This window comes from Danio rerio, chromosome 6 (genome assembly GCF_049306965.1).
Source record: "Danio rerio strain Tuebingen ecotype United States chromosome 6, GRCz12tu, whole genome shotgun sequence".
NCBI classification, from domain to species: Eukaryota; Metazoa; Chordata; class Actinopteri; order Cypriniformes; family Danionidae; genus Danio; species Danio rerio.
In genome coordinates this window covers 62,915,893-62,940,151 of record NC_133181.1, presented here as the reverse complement: position 1 = coordinate 62,940,151, position 24,259 = coordinate 62,915,893, and the positions used below count along the sequence as shown (strand labels likewise).

Sequence of the window (24,259 nt, the reverse complement as noted above, 5' to 3'; positions counted from 1 at the left end):
AGTCCCTTTATTAATCCGGGGTCGCCACAGCGCAATGAACCGCCAACTTATCCAGCAAGTTTTTACGCAGCGGATGCCCTTACAGCCGCAACCCATCTCTGGGAAACATCCACACACACACTCATACACTACGGACTATTTAGCCTACCCAATTCACCTGTACCGCATGTGTTTGGACTGGGGGAAACCGGAGCACACGGAGGAAACCCACGCGAAGGCAGGGAGAACATGCAAACTCCACACAGAAACGCCAACTGAGCCAAGGTTGGAACCAGCGACCCAGCGACCTTCTTGCTGTGAGGCGACAGCACTACCTACTGCGCCACTGCCTCGCCAGTCTAACAACATGCACAAACAAATCATAATAAGTCACAAGCACTTAACACATACATACTGAATCAATATTAGCCATATTAGCCAAAGTATAAACAGCGGCACTCGAGAAATACCTGAACTTGTGTCCTTCCTAATGCTAATTGACCAGGCGGGAAACTTGAGCTGATCTATCTCTGATCTCAGGGTTCTATTATAGTCGAGCATTATCTAAGTGTGAACTCTTGAAAAAGAGTTTTAGATATTTGGACTAGAAACAAGACAAGAGCTCTAAGTAAGAAAGGCATTTTTGCAGTGTAGCAATAGCTGTGTTTCTATTCGAAGACATGAATAAGCTTCGAATAAGTTTCACAAACTAATTTCGAGAGGAGCACGTGATATGATTGATCACTGCTGGTCTTCCATCTGTAATCACTAGTAAGCCAATCAGATTAATCCAAACTCACTATAAATAGCCCATCTAGAATTACACCTTTATCTTTGTTTTTGAAGAGTCCCAGGGTTTTCAGGGTTTTCTCCTGGGACAGCATGGCAAACAGGCTAGTATCAAGCAATGTCTAAGTGTGAACTCTTGAAACGTCAAAACTGTAATATTGCAGAAAACATCAGTGAATACAGCAGTGTTTCCAGTCAGTGATGCACAGCAGAGCATCACCTCCTCAGCTCCTGCTGCTCCTGCACAGACATCACTGAGAGGAGTGGAGTCTGCTGCACTGTTGAGATTCTCCACTGTGCTGTTTGTTCTCCTCAGTAGACCAAGACCAAACACAATGAACACGGTGAATGCGGTGGCTTCTGGAGGCGTGAGACGGGAGCGCAGACAGATGCTCAAGACAGTTCTGGAGAGAATAATAATAGAAGAAGAATACTGAAGCACTATTCATGACGGACTGACGGAGACCTGAGGCCTTTTACAATCAGCACAACAACATTTCACATCTGCAACAATGGAAAGCTGGAAACCAACATTAATGACGCAAAGATCCTGAACACACACATTTGTATCTGATCAGCATCTGTCTGAAACTACATCACTGAAGCGCAGGTACTGATGAAGTGCACGCTGTAGGACAAAGTGGAACTTTCAGGACTTAACTAATCCTCTTATACACACTATATTAACATGTAGATTAACTTGCAGGGATATTTTTTCACCTGTATAATAACAGTGTAAGCTAGCAAAATAATCATTGCACATTTAGATTTCACCCAGACTTCAATGTCTGCATAACCAAGGAAATAACAGTTTAAAAACATTTCTAAAACAGGTTAATTTACAGACATTTTATGTGTGGAGTTTAGTCAAGTGTGTTTCCATTATACTTTGTGCATTGTGTTCTTATCAGATTAAAGTTTGTCCTACTCAGTTGTGCATATATTTTATGCACATTTAAAAATGTATGTACATTTTAGGCATTTCCATCAAGCATTTTTGCATCGATATTTCACAATGCATGTAAAAATAGCTGGATGGAAACAGCTAAAGTAAAAGCCAAACATTGCCATTCTGCTCTTTGAATCAAGTCTCTTCTGGAACACAAAGCGTGCTGCGTAACATGATGTCATGTGCCTTTAACTGTGACATGACAAATGTAGAAAAGCAAACACAGAGCTGCACGTTTCCTTTAGGAAAATGCTTTTCAGTTCAGCATTATCCATTATCTGCTCTCCTCACGGGGAGAATGTTAAATCATTTTGTTTGCTGTGGAAATAGTCCATTTGTCTTTTGCCATTATCTGATGTTGTGGACGGGTCTCTCAATCATGCTCTCGCTTTCATCACACAATATATATGTGTGTGGATAAAGCGCTCAATTCAGCTTCTGAAATGTGCCGTTTCAACAGAATGGGTCTGTATTCATGTGATTTAAGCACTGATTTGAACAATATGAAAGTGTAAATGCTGTTCTTACTTTGGGTTTTTGTCTTTTTAGTCCAAATATCAAAAAAGTATTAATTTGAGAAACATTTTATAGACAAGCAATTATTATTATTATTATTATTATTATTATAATTATTATTGTCTTGTTTTCAGAAATAATATGGCAACATGAAGTGAGTTTTTCCCTAAAACAAGCAAAATAATCTAATGGGGTGAGCAGAATAATCTTGTTTTTTTGTTTTGACATAAGATTATTTTGCTCATGCCATTGGCAGATTATCTTGCTTGTGTTATGGAAAATCTCACTTAATTTTGACTCATTTCTGAAAACAACATGATATGTTTGCTATTCTAGAAAATTCTATTTGATTTAAGAATTTTCATCTCAGGCTCATTCTGATTACTTACCCCTGTATACATTTCTGGAGAGCGACAAATAAGTCCCAGGAGCTACGTTTTTTTGTTTTCGTGAATCCACCAGAGACCGCCGTGTACGCTTTTTCAGATTTCAAATTTCCCTCGTGAGTGCCATTTACACCTGCTGTTCTCATGTAAATCCACCAGAGGCCGCTGTTGACTGACTGACTGACTGACCGACACCCCCCCACCCCCACCCACCCACTTCCCTAAACCCAAAGACAGTGTTTTCAAAAGCAGTCCAGAAAAAGAAAAGCCCTTGCGGCCGCCAGATTTTTACCACATTTTCAGATTTTACCACATTCTCACCCTGTTATTAACTTGTTTATTTTATTTTTTGGCTTTTGTTTAGTTTACCTGCTTTCTGGAACTGTTCTTCACCATACTCAAACCCTATCATCATGGTCAGCTCCTCTCTGCATCTCAAATCCGCCAACGTTCACTGCAAGCCACTGGATAAACTGGTAACAGTGGAAAAGCTGTCCACATAGAGGTAATCGGTCAGCATATATTACGAAAAATAACAACGTCATACGGTTTTAGAGATGAAATGCAGCCATACATTCCTCTCGCTACATAATTCACGATCTCAACATTGTATTTCAACATTGTATTTCATCAGTCAATTTTATCAAATGAAATGAGTGTCGCTAACTCAAAATTCACTGCAAGTTAATTCTACTCATTTGAAAAGAGTTTTGAACTCAGTGTTGAAGGTAAAGAGTTAATTAAATACCTCATTACTTCAACTTAAATGGAGTAAGCTCACAGTACTCATATAGATTAGCTTTTCAACTCAAACGGTTTGTAGCAGTCGGTTTACTCAAACGGTTTGAGTTGCCTTTACTTAGGTTTTACAGTACTCAGTTGGTTTGAGTTCTCTTCATTTATCGGGGTTTACTGTGCTCAAATTGCTTCATTTACTCCAAGCTCACAGTACTCATTAGGATTAGTTTTTAAACTTAAATGGTTTGTTGCAATCGGTTTCCTGAAGTGAAGTTTATTCATAAACTAATTTCGAGAGGAGCATGTGATTGATATGATTATGATTGATAGCAGCTGGTCCTCATTAGTCAACACACGATTCACTAATCAGACGATTCCAAAATCACTATAAATAAACAGAGTATCTCACCTTAGCCCTCTTCGTCTTGTAGAGTCCCCACTTCCACCCCACTCGTCCCCTTTCCTTGTCAGGGCAGCACGGAGGCCCAATGGTTAGCATTATTGCCTCACAGCAAGAATGTCACCGGCTCAGACACTACCTGGCCAAGTTGGCGTTTCTGTGTGGAGTTTGCATGTTCTCCTCGTGTTTGCTTGGGTTTTCTCTGGGCTCTCCGGTTTCCTCCTACTCCTTCACATGTAACAAATAATTTGACAAACTAAATCAACATCATAGACAAGTGTTGAATTCAGCATGCACTCTCCATAGATATTTATAGTCCACATTTACCATTATCAAGCAGGGGAGTTCTCGAGACCTACCAGAACTCAGACTCCCCTCTCGCCCTGCAACGGGAGGGAGCTCCAGGGTCGAGGATCTCACAAGCTCATGGCTCTCTCCCGGGACAGCATGCCAAACACGCTTTATAGTCAATCATCAGCTAAGGGCAAACTCTTGAAGTGGTTTGAGTTACCTTAACTGTTACCTTAACTTTTTGGGTTTTACAGTGCAGAAATGTTTATAGGCTACGTTTTCAGAATGAGCCAATGTTGAAAATTTTTTAGACATTTGACTAGAAACAAGAAACTCTAAATAAGAAAGGCAGTTTTGTAAAAATAATGATTTATTATTATTTTTTTTTAATAAGACTCTCTTTTTCTTGAAAAATAAGATTTTAAAGTTTTAAACATTTGTGCCTCTTTAGATTTTTTGAAAACTAGTATGAAACGATCCCATTATAAACATTATACCATAAATATACAAAAAAAAGATATTACTTTCATTTAAAAAGATGTTAAACTCCTATTATTTATAATAGATGCCTATTTTATAATAGATGTTATTTTAAATGTTCATCAAATATTCCAGTGAAATAAAGAGTTTCTACAATAATATGAGCAGCACTCGGCACTGATATCATCATCATCATCATCATCATCATCATCAGATCTTTTGTTAAAATTGGCATTTCTTATTATTACTTATTTAAAAATGACTATATTCTTGTCCAAAAGGAAATCCACACAGATATGGATCATTTTGAGGATTGAGGAACGGTGGATGATTTCTATTTTTGGTCTGTTCGTCTCTTTGTCCAGCTCTCGCTCTCTGTGTTGTGTGTAGCAGTAATGGAGTGATAATTGTGACTTTCCTTTGGCTTCACTCTGAACACACACACACACACACACACACACACACACACACACACACACGTCTCCACCGCTCACACATGATCACAGATAATCACTCTTGAAAGGTGCAATTTTTATCTGCCACTACAGCTGCGGTTCAGAAAGAGAGAAGCAGCAGAAAGAGCTCCTGTATATCTGCCTCTGTCTGTCTGCTGTCTGTCTGCTTTTTGTCTCACTGCCTGTTTCTCTGTCTTCTGTCTGTCTATCAATTTGTTTTTCGTCTTTCTGTCTGGTCGTCTGTCTGTCTGTCTGTCTTTTTTCTGTCTTTGTTCACCTGTCTGTCTGCCTGTCTGTCTGTCTTTCTGATTATCTGTCTGTCTGTCTGTCTGTCTGTCATCTGTCTGTCTTTTTTCTTTCTCTCTGTTGGTCTGTATGTCTGTCTTTCTGATTATCTGTCTGTCTGTCATCTGTCTGTCTTTTTTCTTTCTCTCTGTTGGTCTGTATGTCTGTCTTTCTGATTATCTGTCTGTCTGTCATTTGTCTGTCTGTCTGTTCGTCTGTCATCTGTCCATCTTTTTTCTGTTTTCTGTTCGTCTGTATGTCTGTCTTTCTGATTATCTGTCTGTCCGTCTGTCTGTCCGTCTGTCATCTGTCTGTCTGTTCGTCTGTCTGTTTGTCTGTCTTTTTTCTGTCTCTCTGTTCATCCGTCTGTCTGTTCGTCTGTCTCTCTGTCTGTCTGTCTTTTTTCTCCCTCTGTTCATCTATCTGTCTGTCTGTTTGTCTGTATCTGTCTTTCTGATTATCTGTCTGTCTGTCATCTGTCTGTCTTTTTTCTGTCTGTCTGTCTGTCTGTCTGTCTGTGTCTGTTGTTCTGATGATCTGTCTGTCTGTCATCTTTCTGTCTTTTTATGTCTCTGTTCGTCTGTCTGTCTCTTTGTATTTCTATTTGTCTGTTCGTCTGTTTGTGTCTTACTGGTTGTCTGGCTTTTTTTTCTGTCTCTCTGCTCATCTGTCTGTATGTTCGTCTTTCTGTCTGTCTGTCTGTCTGTCTATCTGTCTGTCTGTCCATCTTGTTGTTCATCTGTCTGTTCGTCTATCTGTCTGTCTGTCTGTCTTTTCATCTGTCGGTTTTGCCTGCATGTTTGTCTGTCTGTCTGTCTCTACATCTATCTGTCAGTTCACCAGTCTTTTCGTCTGTATGTCTGTTTATTTTCTGTCTGACTGCCTATTTATCTGTTTGTCTGCTCATCTGTCTATTTGTCTCTGTCTGTCTGTCTGTCTGTCTGTCTATCTGTCTGTCTATCTGTCTGTCTGTCTGTCTGTCTGTCTGTCTGTTTTTCTGTCAATTCAATTAATCAGTTGCTTTAATGACATTACAAATGCTATAAATGTATTGCCAAAGCATTTATAGAGTTTACATTAAGGATAGAATAGCATACATGTATAATAAAAACACAGTAAATAGTAGTAGTGGTAAAAAAAGATATATACATATACAGTAATAATAAAATAAAAATCTAAATAATATATCCTATTATTCAATATATCATATATATATATCATATTATTCATCTATATCAATAAAATAATAATAGATCAAAATTAACTGTACATTTAATCAACATTTTTGGATTAAACAGTAATGAAAACGATATTAATCTGCATTTTTTACAGTGATTCATTATAGTAATCTGTGTGTGCGTGCATGCGTGCGTGGGTTTTTATTGGTCTCCTCTCTCTTTTTGTAAGAGGCATTAATGTATTGCGTCGCTGGATGGACACAGTCAGTTTTCCCCTATAAATACTGCAGTTGTGTTGTATTCTCTAACTCAGTGAATTGTGACTAAATGCTCTGGGGTTTGGGGTAGAATGTTTCCCTGATGTGCTGATAGTTTGTGCAGTGGCTGAGGAAGTGTCTGTCTGTCTGTGAATGTCTGTCTCTGCACTATATGATCAGCTGTGATTCTCTCTCTGTTCAAACTTTGACCCTCTGTGATTAATGATGAGGTACATTTGCGTTGGGCTTCAGAGATGTTTGAGCAGGCGTCTGCTGTCTGACACTGGATTAGATATTGATTAATTTAATGAGCTGAACAGTGTCAGTGTGTTAGCGAAGGCCTTCTGCAGAACTGCAGGTAAATGGCAGAGCACTTGAACAAACGTCAAGAGCTCTAGTGTGGCCACGATCATCAAAACAAAGGAAAGACTCACTGTTATTTACACTGACGCTCTGTGTGTGTGTGTGTGTGTGTGTGTGTGTGTGTGTGTGTGTGTTGCGCATCAAAATCAAGTGAATCAGGCGTCTGGTTCAGATTTCCACCCCCTGAAGAGAGACTTTTGGTAGAATTCAGCAACACAGCTGAAATAAACGCCTCAGTGTGTCGCCAAATCAAGCAGAAGAGCAGAGCGTGTGTGCGTGCGTGCATGTGTGTGTGTGTGTGTGTGTGTGTGTGTGTGTGTGAGAGGGAGATGGAGAGAAAACAGTTGTGCACTATTTTTATTCTTCAGTTTTTGTAATTCTTGTGTTTGTCAGTGTATTTGATTTCTCTAGTCTTCAGTATAGCATTTGACTCACATTATTGTGCTTTACCAATGAATGTTGTTGTAAAGTCTTAGCGTTTAGCTAAATATTACAATCAAATTCTTAACAAATATTTATAGGTGCAGTATGTAAGTTTGACTACCAGTGGTCGAACTAGGTATTGCACTCCTGGATCAAAACACATTTACACTCGGCTTCTCTGACGAGTCCACGCAAGTGCAGGTTGCCAGATTGAGGTGACTGCCTGACTATTGAGCCTAAAGGCTGATTTGATCCATTTTCCATCTAAATCAGCACGCGATAGAAGGAATATTTTACATATTAAAAGGAGATTTTGTCTTAAGCAACACCTGAAATGTATATTTTAGAAACGGCTTCTATTTTTTTACAGCTGAAGAATGATCATCTCAGATACAGCTCATGCGCTTTATTCAGTGTTAAATGCTATCAGTGTTAGTTTGAATGCTATTTCACATGACATTTATTGTCACATACTGATAGTTCAGCTCAGATCTGGATAAAAACGTAAACCCTTTGAGATTGAACTTCAAAACTGAGACTCAAACCAACACATATCAGTGATTCTCCCCGTGCTCACGTAGGTTTCCCCTGGGTTCCCCGGTTTCCTCCCACCATCCAGAAACATGCAGCTTAAGTTAATTGACTAATCCAAATCAGCACATAGACATGCTGCTAGTCAGTATCTATCTCTTAAGAGCGATCACTATCTGTTCATTAGCTACTACAGCAGGGGAGTTCTCCAGATATACCTGAGCTCAAACTCCCCTCTCGCCTTGCAAACAGGAGGGAGCCCCTCTCTCAAGTATCTTCTGAGCTCAGGGCTCTCTCCTGGGACAGCATTCATTGAGAGTCTTCCTGACTGAATGAATGAAATACACTGTTTTCCCACCAAGGCAGCCCGGCTGAACTGGCATTCTGCGGATTAAAAGAATCAAAACATAGACAGTAGTTTTAAGACGGAACACGCACATGTTCAAAGCAGATTATCTGACTTCAGCATTGTTTCTCAGATAAACAAGAATGTTTACTGCGCACGATTCTGAATATCTGCAAATATATGATGCTGTTTTTATGCTTTAGAAGAGTAAAAAACTGACATACAGCAGCTTTAATTATGTTTTTGCATCATCAAAATGATGAAAATCGACATCAACTATGACGTAAAAAAATACGTCAACAATGCACATTGATTTGAAGTCAAGACATTGTCTATTTGCAACCCGGACTCATTGTGGAAACGTAGCCCCGCGAACGTTTCTGCGGACCGCGATTTACGTCCCGGGAGGTACGTATTCGAGCGTTTTTTTGTTTTCGCGGATCCGCGAGAGGCCGCTGTGTGCGCTTTTTCGTGTCTCGGGCGGGCGCCTCTCGGGAGCGCGCGGCGTTCGCGCCCACGCCGTTCTCGCGCGAATAGCCGCCGGATCGAAAAAAAAAAAAAAAAAAGCAAAAGCCCTCGTCTTCGATTTCGACCGCGTTCTCGGATCCCGCCGCGTTCTCGCCCTTATTTTCCGGATTCCGTTTTTCGTCTTACCTGATTTCCGGAACCCGTCGTTCCCCGGACTCGATCCCGGTCGTCGTCAACCGCGGCGAGCGCGAAGAGGAGGGGCGGAGCGGCGCCACACCGCCCCGCAGCGTTCGCTCGAAAAAAACCAAACACGGCCTTTACGTACCTCCGGCCACGTAAATCGCGGTCTCCAGAAATGTCCGCGGGGCTACGTTTCCAGAATGAGCTTGGGTTGTCTATTTGACATCCACACACTTATGACAATTTGACCACCAAAATAAAGACACAAACTATTATGAATAACTTTTAATTAATTAGTTAATTATTTAATTCATTCATTCATTCATTCATTCATTTATTTATGCATTCATTTTCTTTTCAGCTTAGTCCCTTTATTAATCTGGGGCTGCCACAGTGGAATGGACCGCCAATTTATCCAGCATATGTTTTACGCAGCGGATGCCCTTCCAGCTGCAACCCATCACTGGTGTAAGTGCTGTTATCAAGCATTTTGCATAATTGCACATTTATTTCACATATTTGTTTTATCTTTCATTCTTTAGTGATTTATAAATCATAATATTTTGTATCAATTCAGCAAAAGTGTATTTCTAAATGTAAATGTGCTGGAAGGTTTACATGTGTTATAATTTCCTATGTTGATTTTTAAGACATTTAATATGGGAGCGTGTCACTTTTTATGTTTAATCTACATACATTTGTTAAAAGTGTTAAGTTAACTTAATGGATTTGTGTTGGGAAAACATGAATGAATTGTGTGGAACCCTGCATTTTTTACAGTGCATCAAAGATACATAAAAAACTTATTATAAATTATAAAACATGCATTACAATTTAATCATTTGAACAAAAATAAATGGTAAATGTAATTTTCATTGCATTGCAAAAATGCTCTTCTTTGTCTAAATATCTGAAAATACCTCAATCAAGAAGCATTTTCTAGAGAGGTAATTAATATAGTCTTGTTTTAATAAATAATGAGTCAAAATGAAGAGAGTTTTCCCTAAAACAAGCTAAATAATCGGGCAATAACCAGAATAATCTTATATCAAAAGGGAAAAACAGGACTATTCTTCCCCATTGTCAGATTATTTAGCTCATTTTAGGGAAAAACTCACTTGATTTTGTCACATTATTAATTAAAACAAAACAATAGTAGTTGCTTGTCTCGAAAATGCTTCTAGATTTTGGAGTTTGCAGATATTTGGACTAGAAACAAGACAAAAACTCTGAGTAAGAAGAGCATTTTTTGTCGTGTGGGATTATCTTTTGGTAGCCATGAGGAAACTGTGTGTGTGTGTGTGTGTGTGTCACTCTACTCTGAAACATGCAGACAGTCAACAGAGCAGAGAAAGACACTCAGCAGGTTCATTCTGAGCATGAAAAGGCAAAACACAGATAATTCCAGCGGCCTCTAATAGACGCTATTATGGATATTACTGCAAATGGGTTGCCATGGCGATCTGTTTGGCTGTGGGGCTGAATGGAGAGTGACTTTAGGGGCGAGACGGGCAGAGGAACTGCTGATGGGCCCCGCTCCAAGATAGTTGCCATGGACACGATAATTGGGTGGCAGAAATAAGGACAGAAAACACGGGAGAATGTGTGTGTGTTTGTATGTGTGTTTGTGTGTTTGTCTGTGTGTGTGTGTGTGTGTGTGTGTGTGTCTGCTAGAATGTGTGTTAGAAAATGTAAAAATGTTCATTAAATTAAACAAAAATTGTGCCATTATGTTCATGAAAATTATAAAATGGCCGACGTGGTGGCTCAGTGGTTATCACTGTGGCCTCACAGCACTCAGGTCGCTGGTTTGTGTGCAGTGTGTGTTTCTGTGTGGAGTTTGCATGTTCTCCCCGTGTTGGTGTGGGTTTCCTCCGGGTTCTCCGGTTTCCCCCACAGTCCAAACACATGCGCTATAGGGGAACTGATCAACTACATTGGCCTAGTGTGTGAATGAGTGTGTATGGGTGTTTCCCAGTGTTGGGTTGTGGCTGGAATGGCATCTGCTGCATAATAAATATGCTTAGACAGTTAAAGGTTTAAAAAAATAAGCAAAAGGTAACAATAATAATAAATATAGCTGCAAACAGCAATTAAGGGGCCAATCACTTCATAGACAGAGTGAGTAAAGCAGTCCGGAGTCCAAAAGCAGCAGGGTTAGTAAGGAGCCTCAGGCAAAGTGAACAATGAGCTTTTGATAACATTTGAGGTATTTAATGGCTGACAGAAAAATGGCTGACCTGGGAAAATCAGACATCGTTGGACTTGGCATGCTCCGCCGCATTTAAAGAGACATTTTATGAATTTTGGACAAGCGGTTGAGAAGTTATAAGCAAAAAAAGATCCATTTTGTGTATGTCCGGACCTTTAGCAGGCAGTGCGCTGAAATGCTGCAGATAACCTCAGACCATAAGACACACCAAGTTTGGTGTGAATACGTTTGTGTGTTACAGAGATATTGCCTCAAGTTCATGTTTGTAAGCTCTACGTTTGATTTGTTCGCAAGTTAAAGTCAAACGGTTGGTCGAATCAACTTGAATTCTATGACTTTTGGTCAGCATGGTCTGTCGATCATGCGATTTCTAATTTAATGAAAATGAAAAGCAGTCTAATAGGAGTTGGCATATTTAGTATCAATAGTCTCAGCATAATCCAGAGAATATTAGAAGACACATGGCATGTCAATAGGTAATGTTTAGCAAAAGTTATTAGCATTTTTCAAAAATTGCTTATAACTTTTGGCCACAAGGTGGCGCTGCTTCAGAAGTTTTTGAGTACCTTCGTGGCATGCTGTCCAAGATGCAGACCATGTTTTGTAATAATACGTGAATATGTTTGTAAAATAGCATTTTTTGACAAAAATCTAAATGCCCAAAATGGCTGACCTGGGAAAATCAGACATTATTCCACTCAGCATGCTCTGTCAGATGTGAAGTGTTGAGAAGATACAAGCAAAAAAGCTATTTTTTTGTCTCCGGACCTCTAGGGGGCACTGTGCCAAAACTCTGCAGATAATGTCAGACCATGGTTGTCATAACACACACCAGGTTTGGTGTGAATATGTTAATGCGTTACGGAGATATTGCCTCAAGTCCATTTTTGCAAGCTCTACGTTAGATTTGTCCGCAAGTTAAACTAAAACGGTACGTCGAGTCAACTTGAATTTAATAACTGTCTGTCAGCATGGTCTGTCGATCACGTGATTTTCAATTTTGGTGAATATCAGACACACGGCCTGGGATGAGTTCCATCAAATATGTTTTGCGAAAAATTCACAATAGTGAAAAAATGTAATGATGGAAAATGAGGTGATGGTGTGCGTTTGAATCAGACTGAGACGAGGATTTTGATTTGCCCTTTCAGTTTTAAAGTTATAATGATAAACATGTGTGAAACTTTGGATCAGTGGTGGCGCTAGAGAGTTTGAGTTAGAGGCTTCAGGTTAGCTGTGGTTCATGTTGACACTGCTTGGTTTCCGCTACATTCTTTGCTCCATGGCGGACGCCACATCAAAATTGATCCCGCCACGGCTACATTACAGCATCTCATTCAAAACATTCAGTCGTTTTTTAAAAAGCGAGTTATAATCGCACTAAAACGTATTAAAAGGTAAGTGAATTATAACAGCGCAAACTTTTCTGTAACCGCAGTAGTGATGTGCTCCATTTGTTAAACTCTCTAAGGTTACGTACTGACTGACTGACTGACTGACTGACTGACTGACGGGTGCGTAAGGCTAGCAAACATGACGTAGCTTTCAGTTAAGATGAACACAGTTTCCATTATTATACTGTATTTATAGATAAAGGTCTGTGGCTCTGCATATATGGACTTCATCTTGCTGGAGTTTATAGCCGTATTTAATGCCGCTCTGCAGGACTATTGGAGACATTCAGAAATCTTCCTAGCAAATCTAATAAATGTTGGAGACATACTCGTTACATAAATGCACTAAATCACACTTCAGCAGCGTTTATTTGAGAGCGCACAAGAAGATCTGTGCTTGAGCAGTGTATATTTGAGGGCGTGCAAGAGGTTTTGTGCACGAGCAGAGGAAATCAGCATGCAAGCACAGAGATCTGCATGCTCGTATTACAGAAATGCGATCTCAACAACTGTCATTGAAATAACACCATAGATAGTTGGTAGATCTGTGTAAAAGGCCTGCCGCCACTGCTGGAAAATACCCCAGAGGAAACACTGCACTGCCCTCTATCAGTGAGCCAAACTATACAAGTTTCCTGCATACGGCTATATGACCTGCCATTCAATTCCAGCAGAAGAAACGGAAGAAGAGAAGCGCTAACCAAAACAATAGCTGCCTTCACACCTGCAGCGCTTAACCCCTAATGATGATGATGATGGTATAAATCAAATATTGTGCAGAGAAAGCAGCAAGTGTATTTAGCATGATTATAAACAGTGCAGTATTGCTTAAAGGTGCAGTAGGTGATCTGCCAAAATGCTAACCGCTTAGCATATTATCTTTGGACGGCGGGGAGGGACTGTGATTTAAAGCCACACCCCCTGAAATCGCGAGCGCGCGCACCGCGTCACAACAGCCGACAGACTAGTTCATGTCATTCGCCAGTTAGTTAGTGTCAGCGCCGTGCAGGAATTACATGTAATACTTTTCCACACTTACATGCTATTTCAGAGTGAATATTCAGAGTAGCGGTAAACAGTACAGGAAGGCTGCCATTGTTCAAAAATGACCCAATGTGAATATAAAAGCAACTTCAGCTCAGTAAAGCAGGCTAGGCGGAATAGCACTATTTACTGATGTTTTGTTGTTAAACTAAATATAAATCTACATTATAGATGCTGTCAAAGGACCTTATGAAACTGAAAATAATCATCAATCTTTCAGCGGGAGATTTCAGTGGCTGAACAACACGTCTGTGCATATAACCCATTCATAACACAACACAATCTAACATAATAGTTTTAAAACAGAACATGACCTGTCTAACAGTAATACTTCAGCCATGGTGTCGTCCTTCCTCCAGCGTGCTAAAGTAACTCCAATACTGATTCAGGATTTTAAAAGTTTCAATGCAGCATTTGTTTTCTCCCGGTCTGTCTCGTGACCGTGCGGCCGCTTTAAGGGTGAATTATACCTGCGCCTGGCTTTACAGTAATCGACCCGAGCTCGGCTGTCCTTCGGCGCCTCCGGCTCCGACTCGGCATCTGCTGGCGGCCCGCAGCTCGCTCGCGCGCATGCGTTTGTGATGCAGACGGGCACGCGCTAATGGCAGATCTGCATGAACACATGCGCAGAAGTCCGAATCTACATTTGCTGACAGACAGTCTGACCTGCCTATAGGAATTAAGGGAGATGACGGTCCGACTCTATTTAATTCAATGAACATTTTTTAGTTTTATGCTTTACCCAGAATATAAAAATACATATAAACACATTCAGATCATTTACTGTCATCATTACTATTGGACTGTGAAGAGACTTTCAACCAGCACAACAACACATGCGTCTGAAGACAATCACCTACTGCAGCGTTAACATGCGGAATCATGTGACGCGTATCGAGGATATACACATGTGTGTTACTGTTAGAGGAGAGAAGAGTAGGAATCAGTGACTGCAGCTGAGCTGTGTGAGGCCTTCTGGGTCACAGTGACATGTACAATCATATCAGGCCATTCACTCGAGTGTGTGTGTGTGTGTGTGTGTGAGGCAAGAACAAAGACGTGAAGGGACGCCTGTACAGACTCCTGGCCGAGCTCGTGATCGCCTGCGGTGATGATGTTTTTCTGTGTATGAGTGCATGTTTGTGTGTGCATGGATGAGTGTGTGTATGTGTGTGTGTGTGTGTATCTTGTATTTCTGACATTGTGGGGACCAATTGTGTATGTGTGCATGTGGTTTGTATGTGTTTTTGTGACATAACAGGACACCAATCTGTATTATGACATAGGTATGACACAGGTGTTACTAAAAGGAGGTGAAATATGAGGACATTGGTGACGTCCATTGTGTGTGTGTGTGTGTATTTGTGTAAGTGTATGTGTACCTTGTATTTTTGTATTGTGGGGACCAAATGTGTATGCATGTGTGTGTTTCCTGTATTTCTAACATTGTAGGGACCAGATTCGTACGTATGTGTGTTTGTGTGTGTAAATGTGTGTGTACTTTGTATTTTTGACATTGTAGCGACTAAATGTGTACGTGTACATGTGTGGGGACCAAATGTGTATGTGTGTTTCTGTGTGCATGCATGAGTATGTGTGTGTATACATTTTTGACACTAAATGTGTGTGTACATGTGTGTGTAAGTGTGTGTATATTTGAGTATGTGTACCTTGTATTTCTGACATTGTGGGGACCACATGTGTGTGTGTGTGGTGTGTTTGTGTGTGTGTGTACCTTGAATTTCTGACATTGTGGGGACCAAATGTGTATATGTGTGTGTATCTTATATTTCTGATGGTGTGGGGACCAAATATGTATGTGCGCATGTATATGTGAGTGCATTAGTGTCTATGTGTGTACATTGTATTTCTGACATTGTGGGGACCATATGTGTGTGTGTTGCATGATTGTGTGTGTAGGTGTGTGTCTGTATATCTTGTATTTCTGACATTTTGGGGACCAAATGTGTGTGTGTGTGCTTGTTTGTGTTTGTGTTTGTGTGTGTGTGTGTGTGTGTGTGTGTGTGTCATTTTTACAATTGAGGGACTAGTTTATCCAGAGTTCAGCAGTATTAGACAGATTGAGGACGTTTGTTCTTTGCTATCAGTCGTGTGTGTGTGTGTGGGTTTCTAAGCTGAGTCGCTCACCGATGTTAATGCATTCATCAGACAGGTGTACTCGAGGTGGACAAACATCTCTGAGCGCTGCGTCTGATTGGTCAGCAGGGAATCAAAGGAAGCGCGAGCTGCGGTTTAATGCACCGCTTTTTCAATGGTCTCCTCATAAAAGACTCAATAGCAGGCTTTCCTCTGCCAATCGCACACATTTACACACCTTTACTGTTTGTTTTGATATCTGTCGATCTTTCATTTGGTTGTGTTTAACTGAAGGAGACGCTGGAGATGTTTATAAAGGACTATATTAATGCGCAGTATTTGCATGTGAGGCTTTTATTTTAATGGGACTCATTTCCTCCGCTGGATTAAACTGTGATTTGAATATCTTTGAAGGTCTTTGACGCGTCTCTGCTGCTGCTGCTGCATGTGAGATAGCATTCTGGCCCGCATTATTGCCATCGTTCATTTACATGCTAATTGATTCTCTATGAGGCCTTTAAGAGAGAGACGGCTCATCCTCTCATGTTTAGTGTGTGTGAGAGAGTTTGTTTGTGTGAATGTGTGTGTAAACATGTGATCCTTTATATATTTCATTTTTGGGGCAAAAATCATAATTTCTGGCAAGAAAAGGGCCGATTTGACCTCAAATTATTATTAAAAATATTATATTTTCCACATGATAAATGTGACATTAATTACAATGTAAAATGCATTTTATGTATTATTTGTTGCAGTTACGTAAAAAAAACAAAACAGTAATTTTAAATAATACACACTCACCGGCCACTTTATTAGGTACACCACACTAGTAAAGGGTTGGACCCCTTTTGCCATCAGATCTGCCTTAATCCTTTGTGGCATAGATTTAACAAGCTACTGTAAATATTCCTCAGAGATTTTGCTCCATATTGTCATGATAGCATCACACAGTTGCTGCAGATTTGTCGGCTGCACATCCATGATGCCAATCTCCCGTTCCACCACATCCCAAAGCTGCTCTAACCAGTCTGAGATGATTGTCTTCTGCTGCTGTAGCCCATCCGCCTCAAGGTTGGCCGTGTTGTGTGTTCAGAGATGCTCTTCTGCAGAGCTCGGTTGTAACGAGTGCTTTTTTGAGTTACTGTTGCCTTTCTATCAGCTGGAACCAGTCTGGCCATTCTCCTCTGACCTCTGGCCTCATCAACAAGGCATTTGCACCCACAGAACTGCCGCTCACTGGATATTCCCTCTTTGTCGGAGCATTCTCTGTAAACCCTAGAGATGGTTGTGTGTGAAAATCCCAGTAGATCAGCAGTTTCTGAAATACTCAGAGCAGCCCGTCTGGCAGCAACAACCATGCCACGTTCAGAGTCTCTTAAATCCCCTTTCTTCTCCATTCTGATGCTCGCTTTGACCTGCAGCAGATCCTCTTGATCATGTCTACATGCTGAAATGCAGTGAGCTGCTGCCCTGTGATTGGCAGAGTAGACATTTGTGTTGGACAGGTGTACCTAATAAAGTGGCCAGTGAGTGTATTATTGCACTAAACATGTAATCTTTGAGAATTTCATAAATTGCTTTAGATAAAGGTTTCTGCTAAATGAATAAATGTAAGTAACTATATTTATGATAGTTTATGGGAAAATGTGGATATTTTGCATGAAAATAATGCCCTTTAAATACATTCTCAGTGAAAAACAGAGACCTTTTTTCCTCTTGATCTCAGAGTAAACCTGAATATTATTCCTCCACTGTACTTATAGAAAAAAAATATTTTTTAATGTAGTCAGATTTGGTTATTTAAACTGAGGAAAACACCATCATGATGTTCACACACACACACACACACACACACACACACACACACACACACACACACACACACACACACACACACACACACACACAGGAGTCGAATTATCCATTACATGTTGCTAGGTAACGTGAGGTCTGGATTGTCCTGATAAGCGTAAGAATGCGACTCCTGCATGCTGCATCTGTCTCACTGCTCTGTGTGTGTGTGTGTGTGTGTGTGATGTGTCTCTCTCTCTCTCTCTCTCTCTCTCTCTCAAATTATAATTCAAACTTTCTTCATTGGTATAACAGTTATTATTACATATGTCTCACCAAGTTTCATTAAACAGAATTATTAAACTGAACATTTTAAATCAAATGACACCGTACTAGTAAAGAAATAACATTATAAACAGTATATTTAGACGGCGCAGTGATGCAGTAGGTAGTGCTGTCGCCTCGCAGCAAGAAGGTCGCTGGTTTGAGTCTCGGCTGGGTCAGTTGGAGTTTCTGTGTGGAGTTTGCATGTTCTCCCCGTGTTGGTGTGGGTTTCCTCTGGATGCTCCGGTTTCCCCCACAGTCCAAACACATGCGCTATAGGGGAACTGAGTAAGCTAAAGTTGTCCATAGTGTATGTGTGTGTATGGATGTTTCCCAGAGATGGGTTGTGGCTGAAAGGGCATCTGCTGCATAAAAACATGTTGGATAAGTTGGTGGTTCATTCTGCTGTGGTGACCCCAGAATAATAAAGGGACTAAGCCGAAAAGAAAATGAATGAATGAACAGTATAATTAACAATCAACAATTTCGAATATAATAATAATAATAATAATAATAATAATAATAATAATAATAATAATTTTTAATAATTAACATTTTATAATTGCCCTATATAAATTTGGAATTATCTCACTCTTTCTTTCTAACTCTTAATTCAATTCAATTTATTTCGATTCACATGAGCTGTATTGCCAAATCACTGTAGACTACATAAACCATGAAAAAATCCTGAAGTTATTATATATCACATACAAACATACTGTATATATATTCCTTTATTTTCTTTTCAGCGTAGTCCCTTTATTAATCAGGGGTCGCAACAGCAGAATGAACCAACAACTTATCCAGCATATGTTTTACACAGCGGAGGCCCTTCCAGCTGCAACCCAGCACTGGGAATGTACAGGGCTCAACAATAAGGACTGCCCGGTGGCCCAGGGCCAGCGTGAGAGACACTTGGGACTGTAGTCAGGATCATTACTGGCCCGATTAGGACAGTGCTGCCTTGTCACTAAAGTTTAATTTGCCTGCCACTTTTTGTCAATTGCGTGCATTTTAAGTTTGTGCTTTTAAGTCTTTAAATGCTATCTTCTCTGTGATGTGGTAGATACTATATTGCTTTTCGGTTCGTCCGTGATGTTTTGAGCATGCTGCGTCTCAAATGGCACACTATGCACTATTATGCACTTACTCAACAGTATAGTATATGTATGTAGTGGCGTCCCAAATGGCACACTGTTTTTTTACTAAGCGGAAATTCAAACCGTTTCCCTGATGATGTTTGATGTTTTGTTTGCATAACACTAAGAATTTTGCTCATTAACCATTTATTAACTTTTGAAATGCTAGATTTACAGACGTTATTTTTGACATTATTTAAAATATTTGGCAAAAAAAAGTGTTACCTTCTTTTTTTTTTTTTTTTTTTTGGGTGGGGCCAGTAAAAATTTTTGCAGGGCAAGTAAAAACCTAAACCACTGGCCCAAATAGATCAGTAGAAAAAATCCTTAGTGTTGAACCCTGATGTAGTTGATCAGTTCTCCTATAGCGCATGTGTTTGGACTGTGGGGGAAACCGGAGCACCCAGAGGAAACCCACGCCAACACGGGGAGAACATGCAAACTCCACACAGAAACACACACTGACTCAGCCGAGACTCAAACCAGCGACCTCCTTGCTGTGAGGCCACCCACTGTGCTGCCCGTTAATATAATTGTTAAAACTTATGATTGACTAATACAATTATTAATAAGATAATGAAATGGCAAAAATGTTATTCTTATTAATAACGAATATAAAAGTAAATCTCTCTCAGCGTCTCCAGCGCAACTCAAACATCCTACATCAACACACGTGTGTCAGTCCTCTCTCTCCTGCGTTTGCTTTGAACTGTTTTCTGTGGAGTTCAGCATGAAATCAGAGTTGATGGAAAGCACCGCTTCATACTGATTCAATAATACAAGTGGAAATGCAAATCAAATGCCAGTCTTACCGGTGACATGTGCCTACTTCTGGAACATGAACAAATCTAGGACAGTGCTTGATTTCATCCGTCAGGAATATCGAGCAACACTCAAGTTCAAGAACTGAAATCTCCAATTAATTTTGTTCAGTAGAAATATTGATTTAAATAACTGGGTGACACAGTGGTGCAGTAGGTAGTGCTGTCGCCTCACAGCAAGAAAGTCGCTGGTTCGAGCCTCGGCTGGGTTAGTTAGCATTTCTGTGTGGAGTTTGCATGTTCTCCCCGTGTTGGCGTGGGTTTCCTCCGGGTGCTCTGGTTTCCCCCACAAGTCCAAAGTCATGTAGTACAGGTGAATCGGGTGTATGAATATGAATATGATTGTTTCTCAGTGCTGGGTTGCAGCTGGAAGGGTATCCGCTGCTTAAAACATGTGCTGGATAAGTTGGTGGTTCATTCTGCTGTGGCGACCCCTGATTAATGCAGGCACGAAGCCGTATAAAAAAGGCCAAAACTGCTTTTATTTTAGCGGAAATAAAACAAATAAGATTTACTCCGGAAGAAAAAATATGACCATACTGTGAAAATTTCCTGAATCTGTTCAACATCATTTGGGAAATATTTAAAAAAAAATAAATCATAGAGGGGTGAATAATTCTGACTTCAACTGTACAACCAACAAAATAATCTGCCAATGGGGTAAGCAAAATAATTATAATAATAATAATAATATAATAAGTAATTGATTATAAAATCAAATTTTAATAATAACTGATTTCCCTTTTAAATTAAGGTGTCTATATCCACCTCACTGGCAGATTATTTTGCTTGTTTTAAGGAGAAACACACTTCATTTTGACTCATTATTTCTGAAAACAAGACTATATCGGGTGACACGGTGGCTCAGTGGTTAGTGGTTAGCTCGAGTCCCAGCTGAGTCAGTGTGTGTTTCTGTGTGGAGTTTGCATGTTCTCCCCGTGTTGGCGTGGGTTTCCTCTGGTCGCTCCAGTTTCCCCCACAGTCCAAACACATGCGCTGTAGGGGAACTGATCAAGTAAATAGGCCGTAGTGTATGAGTGTGTGTGTGTGTGTGAGAGTGAGTGTGTATGGGTGTTTCCCAGTACTGGGTTGCAGCTGTAAGGGCATCCGCTGTGTAAAACATATGCTGAAATAGTTGTCAGTTCATTTGGTTGTGTCGACCCCTGATGAATAAGACAGTAAGCTGAGGGAAAATGAATGATTGAACAAGACTATATGTTCAAAACAAGAGAGCATGTTTTGCAGTATAGAAGAGTTGTGTTTTGTGATTCGATGCTGACTTCAGTCTTGAAAACGCTCGTGTGTGTGCTGTGCTCTGTTCTCTTTCGGTTGAGCAGATCATGTGTGTTCAGGGTGATTTTCAGCACACAAAGGGAAGGTCACTTCACATGCGGCACGTGCAGTAAATGATGGCAGGAGTGTAAAAGTGTGTGTTTAACAGCGGCTGGCGTGACGCTGCAGCTCTGTGATTGGTGAAGCCGCGCTGAGCACAAAGACTCTGATTGCTAATCACACACAATTACACTTATTCACCAAATCACAGCAGAATCAAAGAGCAGAAATAGGCGTGTGTGTGTGTGTGATCACTGCCTCCATTCGCTCGTCCCTCCTCTTTATCTGTTCATCAGCTGAGAGAGACATCATTAAACACACATATACATACACACACACACATACACATACAGATATACACAGACACATTTACATATACATATATACACACATGCATGCATATACACTCACCGGCCACTTTATTAGGTACACCTCACTAGTACCGGGTTGGACCACTTTTGCTATCAGATCTGCTTTAATCCTTGGTGTTATAGATTCAACAAGCTACTGGAAATATTCCTCAGAGATTTTGCTCCATATTGTCATGATAGCATCACACAGCTGCTGCAGATTTGTCGGCTGCACATCCATGATGCCAATCTCCCGTTCCACCACATCCCAAAGCTGCTCTATTGGATTGAGCTCTGGTGACTGTGGAGGCCATTTGAGTACAGTGAACTCATCGTCATGTTCAAGAAACCAGTCTGAGATGATTGAGCTTTATGACATGCTGCGTTATCCTGCTGGAAGTAGCCATCAGAAGATGGAGACACTGTGCTCATAAAGGGATGGACATGGTCAGCAGCAATACTCAGGTAGGCTGTGGCGTTGATGCTCAATTGGTACTAATGGACCCAAAGAAAATCTCCCCCACACCATTACACCACCACCACCAGCCTGAACCGCTGATACAAGGCAGGATGATCCATGCTTTCATGTTGTCTGAGCCGAGCATCTGAATGTGTCAGCAGAAATGGAGACTCATCAGAGCAGCAACGTTTCTCCAATCTTCTATTGTCCAGTTTTGGTGAGTCTGTGTGAATTGTAGCCTCAGTTTCCTGTTCTTAGCTGACAGGAGCGGCACCCGGTGTGCTCTTCTGCTGCTGTAGCCCATCCGCCTCAAGGTTGGCCGTGTTGTGTGTTCAGAGATGCTCTTCTGCAGAGCTCGGTTGTAACGAGTGCTTATTTGAGTTACTGTTGCCTTTCTATCAGCTGGAACCAGTCTGGCCATTCTCCTCTGACCTCTGGCCTCATCAATAAGGCATTTGTGATGTGTTACCCACAAACAGTGCAAACCAGTTTATTTCTGCATCACAGAATAAGGTCAACATGAGCGTACACGAAACGTATCATTAATCTGACACACACTTGGAACGCATACAGTGATGAACGCGTCTGTAGACCATCAGATCAGCGCTTGATCACCGCGGAGCGAGAGATAACGCTGCGGTCGCAGATCAATACACACACACACACACACACACACACACACACTGCTGTTCTTGAGCGTCTGCCTGTCACTGATAGTGTTGTGAAGCTGCTGATGTCATTTTACAGCACATTCAGCAGAGATAATGGACACACACACACACACACACACACACACACACACACACACACACACACACACACACAAATAAGGAGACAGCAGACAGACTCAAATCAAAGTGTGTTTATTACATCATGAATATAAATCAGTTTATAAAAGCCAGCGAGACACACACACACACACACACACAAACACAAGCGTTACACTCCACATCCTGCACATGAGCAGAGCTGAACAGCAGATCTACACACTCCACATCTCACCATCATCATCATCATCATCATCTTCATTTAAGAGTCTGTGGACTGAAAAGGAGAACACTGAATACAGATCACACAACTCACACATTCAGAACATCCAGAAAATGTGTGTGTGTTTGCGTACAGGTCATGTCACACACACACAGGAGGAGAATACGCAGAGATGCTGATGTGTGTGTGATATATGATCAAATGGGTTTGTGTGTGTGTGCGTTTAATGTTCTGTGTGTATGTAGAAGAGCATTTGTGTGTTTGAGCATATGTGTGTGTGAAGATGAGCATATCTGTGTGTTGTATTTATTAATGTCAGCATGTGTATGAGTGTGTGTTTAATGTGTTTGAACGTGTATTCTGTGTGTGTGTAGACTAGCTTATGTGTGCGTTTGTGTGTGTTTTAATGTTTGCACGTGAATTCTCTGTATCCTTTGTGTGGATGAGCATGTGTGTGTGTGTGTGTGTGTGTGTGTCTGTTTGTGTATGTGTGTGTTTTGTGTTTTAAAGGTTTGCACATGTGTATTCTGTGTGTTATGATGAGTGTGTGCATGTGTAGATGAGCATGTATGTGTTTGTGTTTTAAAGGTTTGCACATATGCATGGTGTGTGTGTGTATTTAGATGAGTTTGTGTGTGTGTGTTTGTGTTTAGACAAGCACGTGTGTCTGTGTGTGTGTTATGTTTTTAAGGTTTGCACATGTATATGCTTTGTGTGTGTGTGTGTGTGTGTGTATATAAATGAGTGTGTGTGTAGATGAGTATGTGTGTGTGAGTGTTGTGTGTTTTTGGGGTTTACATATGTAAATTCTGTGTGTGTGTGTGTGAGTGTGTGTAGATGAGCATGTGTGTGTGAGTGTTGTGTGTTTTTTAGGGTTTGCACATGTAAATTCTGTGTGTGTGTGTGTATAAATGAGCGTGTGTGTGTGTGTGTGTGCGCATGTTTGTAGATGAGTGTGTATAGATGAGTGTGTGTGTTGTGTTTGCGCTTTTAAGGTTTGCACGTGGATTCTGTGTGTGTGTGTGTGTGTGTGTGTGTGTGTTTAAGGTTTGCATATTTGTATGCTGTGTGTGTGTTTGTATAGATGAGCATGTGTGTGTGTGTTTAGACAAGCACGTGTGTGTGTTGTGTTTTTAGGGTTTGCACATGTATATGCTGTGTGTGTATAAATGAGCATGTGTGTGTGCGTGTGCGTGTGTGTGTGTGTGTGTGTGCGCGCGCATGTGTGTAAATGAGTGTGTGTGTTGTGTGTGCTTTTAAGGTTTGCACTGTGTGTGTGTGTCTGTGTAGA

The 24,259-nt window shown here is 40.7% G+C and overlaps 1 protein-coding gene and 1 long non-coding RNA gene across 11 annotated transcripts in view; one reads left to right on the top strand and one right to left on the bottom strand.

Annotated features, from left to right (window-relative positions):
- Positions 1-24,259, top strand: part of LOC141386393 (uncharacterized) — a 74,497-nt gene that overhangs the window by 27,134 nt on the left and 23,104 nt on the right. For 2 of the 7 annotated variants that reach the window (XR_012408333.1, XR_012408334.1), the window contains exons 2-3: positions 2,984-3,124; positions 9,376-9,482. The exons of 2 other annotated variants lie outside the window; for them this stretch is intronic. This is a non-coding gene — a long non-coding RNA (uncharacterized lncRNA). Of the gene's footprint in view, positions 1-1,084; positions 1,379-2,983; positions 3,125-9,375; positions 9,483-24,259 lie in introns of all 7 variants that reach the window. 3 more of the 7 variants (XR_012408331.1, XR_012408332.1, XR_012408336.1) reach the window with 2 other exon arrangements.
- The window catches only part of arhgap40 (Rho GTPase activating protein 40), a 52,941-nt gene continuing 51,507 nt past the window's right edge, over positions 22,826-24,259 (bottom strand). For all 4 annotated transcript variants that reach the window (XR_012408317.1, XR_012408314.1, XR_012408315.1 and 1 more), the window contains one exon: positions 22,826-23,022. The gene's annotated coding sequence lies outside the window, so the exon portion shown is untranslated. The remainder of the gene's footprint in view (positions 23,023-24,259) is intronic.